Genomic DNA, 8,936 nt, shown 5'->3' on the forward strand with positions numbered 1-8,936 from the left:
TGCTTTAAACAAAAAAACGTGATCTGCTTATGTGTTTTCATTCAAACCTTTCTGCATAAAAACAAACCCAGCTAGAGCACTAAAGATTTGCCTCTGTTCTTCTTGTAGTTGCTGTCAAACCATCTCCTGACCTCTGACCCTGAATCACCTCACCAACCCAAAGGCACTTTTAAGAGCCACATCTCTAGGACCACGCCGTGCCACTTTTGTGGCCTGTTTCATGTGTTTGTGTAATGTGCTCAGAGCGTTGATAATCATTCTGCTTATGTGTGTTGGTTTAAATGAAAATAAAGTGAACTAAATGCATTCCTTTTGTCTTTACTGTCCAGGCACCTCATTTGCACTAATTTACCTAAAGCTGACAAATAACACCTTTGATATTAACACTGTGCATATGGGGTAAAGATGCCAGACTCAGGACTTAGTTCATTGCACCTTTTAATTACTCATAGTAACTTATATCTGTTAATAATAGTGTCATATTCTTGTCACTTTACTTAGAGCTGACAAATAGCACTTATGATATTGCACAGCTGTTTATAACAGTGTGCTGTAGGGAGATGTATTCATTATTATAACTTTATTACATATACTTATAACTACAGATATAAAGCACTATAGGCGAAGTCAAAACTCATTATGCATCACTATACACATTTAGCAAAGCAAAGTAGTTATGATGCATTATAAAACTAACAAGTGACTAGGCAGATATTGACATATTTATAATGCACTATTCAGATTAAAATTATAATCATTCATAACCAGTTGTCATAATGCATCATGAAGTTGGTTATAACGACTTGTGAATATGTATAGATGGTAATAATGACCATTATAATGCTTTATAGACACCTTATAAAACATTATGAGTGCATTCATAGGGCATTATAAATACAACCTTCATAGAAAGTGTTACCGCAAATTCACACTGTTGGCATGTTGCTTTATATTGCACCTCCAACAAAAGATCACCAAACTCTTATATACCCACATACAATGTGTCTTTAATGAGGCCCAGTTACAGAATTTCCTCATCTTTAGTACAACATTTAGATCCAACATATTCCTGGTCTCTGTGTTGAATCCAGCTACCTCAGACCCAGCGCTATGTGCATACCTGAACAGAACTAGATGGCGCCTACTTTTGAAAATGTTACCTTTTAAACCCTTGTATCTTGAGAACAAAAACACAACACAAACCAAAACCCACAAAACATACACTGAAACACTCATACACACGGCACAAAATGATTCAGAAACTTCTCTCCCTGCTCAATCACATATGTCCAAAACAAAGTATCAGTAACTGATAGGTTCACATTTCTTTTATCAATGAAATTGCGGATTAATGACAATCACGCAAAATTCAGTGCAAAGGATATCTTCTGCCTGACGAATTTAAGAACATTAAAGGCAATTTAACATCATTTCCTTAAGGGCAAAAGCCCAGAAGTCACACCTACTTAAAATACGTTGTCCCCTGACGCCAAACCTCTTTGACTTTGTACAGGCTCCTATTAGTGACGACTGTAGCCTCAAAACATGTTGCTGACACTCTGCTCACTGGGCTAAACACAGCCCCTCTTCAGTAAACCTTTGACCTACACCTTCCAAATGACACTAATCTAAAACACATATTGGTGGGACAAAAACTTTCTGAATACACGTGTCTCTGATATGTATCAAATCAACGTTGACACGTTGCTTTATATTACACCTCCAATAAAAGACACACGAATATTAGTAGACACAGATAAAGTTTTGAGTTTTCAGGAAGAAACCGTTCATAAGACTTTAAAGGCAAGGAATTTCCAAGGGATGTTACTTCAGAGAGAGATGGAATTCATAACACTTTTCAAAGAGCCTACAAGAATGTCCCCCTCCAAAAGATAATATCCAAACTACAACAAAGGTCTTCAAAATCTTGGCCATACTTTAGATATTAAGGAAAGATGGGAAACAGAGGGGGGCCTCACATTCTCACAGCAGTGGTCAGTGACCAGCTCTCCCTCCTGGAGGGAATTCAGCTGGAAAAATGAGTCTTGATTCTTTTGTTCTCCAGCTCAAAAGATCCACTAGTATAACCAGACTGCTTGTTGGAGGTCCTATAGCAATACTTCAGCAAATCATTTTCACATGTTTTGGAGCTGTCCTTCTGTGGCCCCATTTTGGGGTCCTGGGGGCTGTTTTTAAAAGGGAAATCTTTGATTTGAATACATAAAGTAAGACAAATACCTTTTGAAAGAATTAAAAAAAACAAATTATTGCCTTATGACAGGAGAACTTAAGTGCATGTAAACATTGAGACACCCAGATAATGCGACTGAATTGGAGTTTTCAATCGGATAATGTGTGTGTGCATGCTCCACGACTGCTGCGCTGGCGTGTGACCCCGGAACAAAAACGTGCAAGAAAGCCGATTGCAGAAGAAGAAGAGAAACAGAGTCGTCTGAGGTATAGTGCAGATCTTACCAGCACCAGAAGTGGCACGAATATTATGTAAAAGATTAAAAAATGTAGTATTATCCGTCTGGTTGTTGCTTGAAATGCCGGTCTGCCGCATGAACGACTCTTGTTTATTATATCATGCAATAGGTCACCCGGAAATTAGGCTGTATTAACATGGTATTATCCCGCTGAAAAGACACGTATCGCCACCAAGTGTGGAAGAGGAGAACAGTTATTTGATTTTCTTGCACTGCATGTTTACTGGGACAAGGACTGTAGTCAGAGAGTTGAATTTTGAGCATAGCTCGATTAAGCTCTGCATGTAAACGCACTGAATGATTTGTGTGCAAACATATCAAATGCCTCATATCATCTCTGTGTGAATGACACTGTTATTTACTGCTGCTCACATGTGATTGCTCAGGCTTTTGAATTTTTGCAATTTGCCTTTAATGTAGTGCAGATTCTCTAGAACTCTATGCAGAAGCTGGCATGCCTTCCCTTAATGTAAGACGCTATACACACTGGATGACCCTAGTCTATAAGGCTCTTCTTGGCTTGGCTTGGCACATATTTATGCACTTTTCTTAAGAGAACTGGAAGCCGTTATGCCCTAAGATCAAATGACATTCTGCATTTTTCTGCTCCTCATGTTTGGACTGAAACTGGTAAAAAAGCATTCAGTTTCTCTGGCCCCTCTGCTTGGAATGCCCTCCAATCTGAAGTAAAAATATCAGAACTTGTTTCATTGGAAGCATTCCACTCTTAAGAAAGCGTCAAGGTAAAAAAGTGGGTGTGTAACCATGGCTGCACGTGTTCAAGTCTCTGTTGAAACACTCAGTTCTCTGGTTGTGCACATAATAACAGTCATCACTCATGAAGTTGTCAGGAGGCATCAATAGACACATGAAATTTGCACACAACGAACTCATTAACTGTAGCTGTTCTCCTGGATGACGCACCTGCTGGGTCCATCCAGCTAACGTTATGTAACATATTGTTAGCTTAAGTTAATTGAATCACTGTTGCTAACGTCAGTAAACTAAAGCCCCTTTCACATCAAGTGAAAAACCTCGCTCGATAAAGACTTATCTCTGAAGGCTACGACACAGTGATTTATTGTAATATCAAGGAGCAGGGATTTGACCGGCCCATTCTTCAGGTCATCAACAAACTGCAATGTTTTCTGCAATGTACACGATGACGGATGAGGGAGAAAAAACAGGCATGCAGCTCTCACAGCGGGAGGTCAGACCCCGGACTTTTTCCAATGGGAGAGCGAGTCAGTCCTGGATTTTTTTTGAAAAAAAAATCTTAAAACATGGCAAATTTCTGGCAGCAGGAGCACCATAAAAAATACCGTAAAATAACGGATTTTGACGTATTTTCAGGTCGTTTTGGCGTTTAATTAGAAACATTTTCACATTTTAAAACAATTAAATCACCTAGAAATACGTTAAATAAATGTTGTATTACAATAATACAACAATATTGCTTAAATTTACAGAAATGTGCTGTTATTAATCGGTTTTAATTACATTATTTTATGGGAAGAGATTGTATAATAATTTATATTTGATGTAATACAACAGTATATGGCACAAAATAATGTGATTAATCTTTCAAAACACATGAAAAAACTGTTGCAAAATTAGATATTTGGTTAGATTGCAAGAATTTACTGTTAATTTTAGAAAACATCAAATGAATATTTAATTGTTTTATGTCGTTTTTAACATTTAATTACAAACATTTCACATTTTAAAATAATGAAATTACCCATAAAGACGGCAAATTAACATTATAATATGAATAATAATGCTTAAAGTTACAGAAATGTGCTCTAATGAAAGAAAAAAGTTCAAAAAAAGTTGAGTTGAGTTACCAATTTACATACAAGTCACCATACATCCACAATACTGATTAGAAACTTGGTGAAACGTCACTGAAAATAAATCCATACTCTATACCAGGGGTCGGCAACCCTCAACACTCAAAGAGCCATTTGGAAAGAAAACACTGGGAGCCACAAAACCCCTTTGACATCTAAAATGAAGATAACACTGCATATATTGTTTTCACCTCTATGCTAGGCCCATAGTGTGTTGCATTTATGAAATGAAATAACTGCTACAGAGAAAACGAAATTGCATTATGCATACATAATGGGGATTTATCCACAGTTGGCTTACCTGGGGTCGAAAAGTTCAATAAATAGCGGGCTGGACCTCCGGGCACGTCAGCAGTTGTGGCGTATACTTTGTGCAACAAAAAATTAAATACATTTTATTTTAATGTTAAAAGATCACCATCAATTCAAATTTAGAATTATATTTAAAAAACTAACGCACTGAAATAAAAATACATTTGAATTAAATACTCGACAGCAACTAGTAAATGAGCTGCAATGCACTATGGGAGTTCAGTGTTTTTTGGTTGATGTTACAACCATGAGTGTGGTGTGGCATTCAGTGTAATTCAGTTGTTGTGTAACTCTTGCTCGTTCACTGATGGGTGACTAGTTGCCGCTATTCTGAGGCAGTTAGTTAGCGTGAAAAAGTGAACGGCTTTGATCAGCATCCTTCCTCCGCACTGCTCGCTGCAGAGAGCTGCAACAGAGGAACAAAAGAGCTGCATGCGGCTCCGGAGCCGCGGGTGGCCGACCCCTGCTCTATACAGTTGACGAGGTGTGGTGTCCATACTTGAACTACTTGTTGATCGTAGTGAAGTTGCAGTTTCTGAGCTGTAACCACCTGAAGAGAAGACAGAAAACATTAGCGGTTATTAAATATTAACCGCTAATAACAGTTTAAGAGGCAGGACCAGGATAAAGGTGCAAGAAGATACAGCCTTTTCCAACACCACAGCAGTCACACAAGTCCCACTATAGATGACACCGTTGCTTTGGGACAGACAAGCTTGCAAGATCTCAACATAACACACTACAAAGAAAATACACACCGGACTGACTATACATGGGAACTAAATGAACAACATGTTGTTGTTGGGGGAACTATTGCTACTGCTGGATACAAAAGTCATTTTTTTTCTGTACATTGTGATAAAGTATCCTGTGTTCATCCCATAATCCCATCCCATCATTAGTTGTGTGTCATTTGCTACCGAATCAGAATCTAGAGAAGATAGACCCAACTGATGATACTGATTTATAAGCACACTGTCAATTTACTGCTGCTGATTGTACTATATTACACTAAGTTACAAGTAGATTATGTTATTTTTCAGCCCATCTTACCCAAAAGAGTAATTGTGTGCAACAGATGCATGTACTCACCAGAGAGGGGTATCTGGTCAGACTGTGTTACTGGACTTGTACTGGTACTGGCTCTGCTCAACTGTTGGTTGCTCTGGCTGCTTGGGGGACTGTCCAAGACATGTTGTTGGCCTTATTAAAGGACAGATAGTAGTAATATTTAAACACAGACATCACATAGCTCATTCTGGGTATATTATTACCTAACATAATTATTTCCTCAGTAGCCATTGATATATTTCAAACTGTCGCCGTAAAATGTCTCCTGATTACACGTGTTTTGTTCAGACATGCTGTGAAATAATTCAAGATGCTTTGATTTACATTGGATTGTATATATGTACACACAATAGCATACAGTGTTAAATAGTTATTTTACTATTAATTTCTCAGTAATTTTAAATGATTATTTTAAGTGTTAAGTTTTGTTGAATTTTACAGCTTATTCCATTAAATAACATACAAATATCTGTAAAATTACGATATATTTGTGAACATACTTTAACAATAAATATCTGTATTTCTAATGTATTTTTTAAAGAACAGAAATATCATGTTTTCACACGTATTTTCAGTTACAGTGATTGTCATGATATTTTACGTTATATATGTAAAATCACAGTCGCCTTAAATGATTGTCCAGATTGTTTCTGTATTTTAAAAATACAGAAATAATCTGTAAAAATAGACCGTAAAATTTCGTTATATTACATTTTTTTTTTTTACAGTGCATGTTCAGAGATGGTGAAGCCCTGATGAGACATTTCTGTCCAGATATAGTAGGTGAATTGCAAATGTCCAGCAGACAGCACGGTGCAGAATCAAAACAAATGCGCTTTTCACAAAGCAGGTTGATCGCTGACTAATCTAGCAAAGCTGCTAGTTTTAGCTAGATAGATAGATAGTTTTAGCTCCACGATAGTCGAAGGAAAAGACTTACTGCTGCTGTAAGGAGTTGCCGTGCTGCACCAGAACATGAAGATGCATTGATGAAAGTCTGAATTGCAGTCAAAAATCATTTTTCCAACGTTGAGAGACATACAGTCAGTTAGTGACGGGCAGCACGGAGAGAGTAACCTCTGACAGCGGCGTGGTGACAGTCCCACCAGAACACTGCTCAGAATAAAGTTTTTATTTTGGTAGTCTGTTAAATACACATTTCACATTTATATTTAATATTTAGATTTAGTATTTAGATTTAGATTTAACATTTACTAAGTGTGATAAAAAAGTGACTTTGAAAAATTCACTCCTCATTTTTTAGTGTTTTGGAGCTAAATTGTGTGTTCATTTTAACACGCTCAACTTTACAAACGGCATCCAAACTCCAGGATCCTCCATGTCAGAGGCCGCTCTTAACTTGTTTGGATCCGCTCTGACTGTGGGGGTTGATGACTTGACCCAGGAACTTATTGAGTCTTTTGAAAACTCGCATTTTTGACACTGGATATCATATGGGACATCTAGGTTCAAATCCCAGTGAGAAAATCACAATGGATTTTTTATAGTACAGTGTCGGTTGTCACAGAATAGAGTACTTTTTCATTTTACATATTTTGAATGAAAACTGAGCCAGTTCAAAATGGTAAATGGTCTTTCTCTTATATAGCGCTTTTCTACCTACTCAAAGGTACTCAAAGCGCTTTTACAGTCAGAGACAAATCCACACATTCGTTCACACAAGCCCACACACGTTCACACACCAGCGCCAGTTGCACTGGGAGCAACTAGGGGCTCAGTATCTTGCTCAAGGACACTTCGGCATATGGCACACTCAGGGGATCGACCCGCTAACCCTTCGGCTCATGGACAATCCGCTCTACCTACTGAGCCATAGCCGCCCCAAATTGCCTGTTAGTGAAATGTTGTCATGTCAGCCCTATCATAAATGCTTGAAGAAGTGACTGAATAGAACGCTTGCAGCTAATTGAGGGTAAAAGGGAATAGTTCCCTCTCTAGCAACACAACTTGGTGGTCATTTTGGTTTATCTTTATATTTGTTTTTTTGTGTTTTCATATTGTGGTATTATATTCTACTGCCTCAGGTGTGGCAGTAAGGATTGGGTTTGGCTAGAGAAATTAAACTCCTTTGTGATAACCCCACAGTTAAATTATGTTTTAACAGGAGGGGTACACCCATGTAGGGTTGGATTTTTTTCCCTAAGTACTATAAAAACCTTCTGTAGTAAAGATTGATGCAGGGTCACAAAAACTTCACGTTGGCCAGGAGGTGTGCAGAAAAACAGGTTGACTTTTATTCTCCATCAAACAAAAGTCATCTTTTAACAAAGAAAAATGGGGTGCTGCTCTTCCCATAGCATACGGACAAAGAAAAAAAACCCCAACCCAACAAACAACATTCTCAACCTATATATACCCTGATAGGCCTCTTCTCCAGTTCAAACCAGCCTATCAAAGTCAATCTGTGTATGGGAGGACGGACAAGATTAACAATATAAATTATAATTTCCTTGACTTGTTGGTCTTAACAAATACATATTAAATTCTGCAATATAAACAAAAAATTACTGTACATCCGGAATTTATTAATGAAACGCACAACATGACCAATTCAGCTTAATTAACTGAAATATATCTACCCCTTCCATTGTCCAATCAAAACAATGCCCACCTCCTTTTAGTCCTGCAAAAGGGTACCTATAGGCGTGCTCCCTCTTTAAGCGCATGACCTGAAGCACAAAGGACTAGACACAGGTAACAAACCACAATAGCAAACAGTGAGGGAGGGAGCACCTTCATTCAAAAACCGCATTCTGTTTTTACTTGTGTTATCTCTGTCTCATATTTAAATTTATTTGATGATCTGAAATGTTTAGGGGTGACAAACATGCAAAAAAAAAAAAAAATAAGAAATTAAGAAAAAAACACATAAAACACTTTTTCACACCACTGTAGTTAATTATGGATAGTTAATGAAATTAAATCAAAATAATATAACATTATAAATATATATAATATTCATTTTTCAGATATTTTTATTTATAAAGTTCAATTTTTCATTTGGCTCACCAAGTATATATGCACTTGTTATATATATATGCACACTATGCAATTGTCAGTGTTGTTTGTATAGCTACTAAAAGATATCAGAGTTACTGCTGGTTATTTGGTGTGGAAGTAAAACTTTATTTCCAGAAAACTCCTTGGCTGGGGCTGAAGCTCATCAATCAAAGAATGTCTCAATGCAAGA

The sequence above is a fragment of the Mugil cephalus genome, chromosome 17 (assembly GCF_022458985.1).
Source record: "Mugil cephalus isolate CIBA_MC_2020 chromosome 17, CIBA_Mcephalus_1.1, whole genome shotgun sequence".
NCBI lineage: Eukaryota > Metazoa > Chordata > Actinopteri > Mugiliformes > Mugilidae > Mugil > Mugil cephalus.